We start from the raw sequence: 853 nt of genomic DNA, 5'->3' as shown, positions 1-853 counted from the left end.
AAACCTGTTGCCATCAAGTCGATTCTGACTCATAGTGACCCTACAGAACGGAGTATGACTGCCCCATAGGGTTTCTAAGGAGCAGCTGGTGGATTACCAAAAGGTTAGCAGCCCGAGCTCTTAACCACTGTGCCACCAGGGCTCCAATATTGGAGGAGAGGGACTATATCTCAAAGGCACTCAGGATCTGAGAGAGTACACATGGGGCTGAATTCTGAGGGTGCTGGATCAAGGGAGATGAAATACAAAGTTGAATAAGGGAGATTTAATTAGTTTGGGAGCACTCTCCTGGAAAACAGGATTTAACACCCTGGTAAAGACCTCAGGATGGTGCAAATGTGCTCCTAGGATGGCTCCCATAGAATGTAAAAAGTGGATATTCCAGGAGTGCCATGGAAGGCAGTGGAAGAAGGGATTAAAGAGGTCAAAGACGTGAACATGCTAAGAGTGGATATACTATGTAAGGCTGGAAAACCCACCAGGCAACTATATTCCACAGTAAGGCCTAGAGGAGACACCATTTACCAAAGCAATAAGGAAGGTACTGGTGAAGGGGGTACCAGAATCACTAATGAATTCAGCAGTGGCTCTCTTCTGTAAATCAGGATTGATAGTAGGAGATGCTGTTACAGAACTGGGCTCACTGATTGAATGCAGATGATAGGAGTGCCCCATGCCTTCATCCCCCTCCTAATAGAGGCCAGGTGGCATAACTTAATCATCAAAATCCAGGTAGATGCAATGATTGTAATGAGCAGCAAGGCCAGAGTAGAAGGGGGTGGAGATCTGCAGAGATTTATACAGATGGTTAATGGAACAATCCAAGGGGCATAATAAATGGGCAGCAAACTGT

This window comes from Trichechus manatus, unplaced genomic scaffold (genome assembly GCF_000243295.1).
Source record: "Trichechus manatus latirostris isolate Lorelei unplaced genomic scaffold, TriManLat1.0 scaffold00021, whole genome shotgun sequence".
Lineage (NCBI taxonomy): Eukaryota > Metazoa > Chordata > Mammalia > Sirenia > Trichechidae > Trichechus > Trichechus manatus.
The sequence above is the reverse complement of the archived record's forward strand: the minus strand, read 5'-3'. Positions refer to the sequence as shown.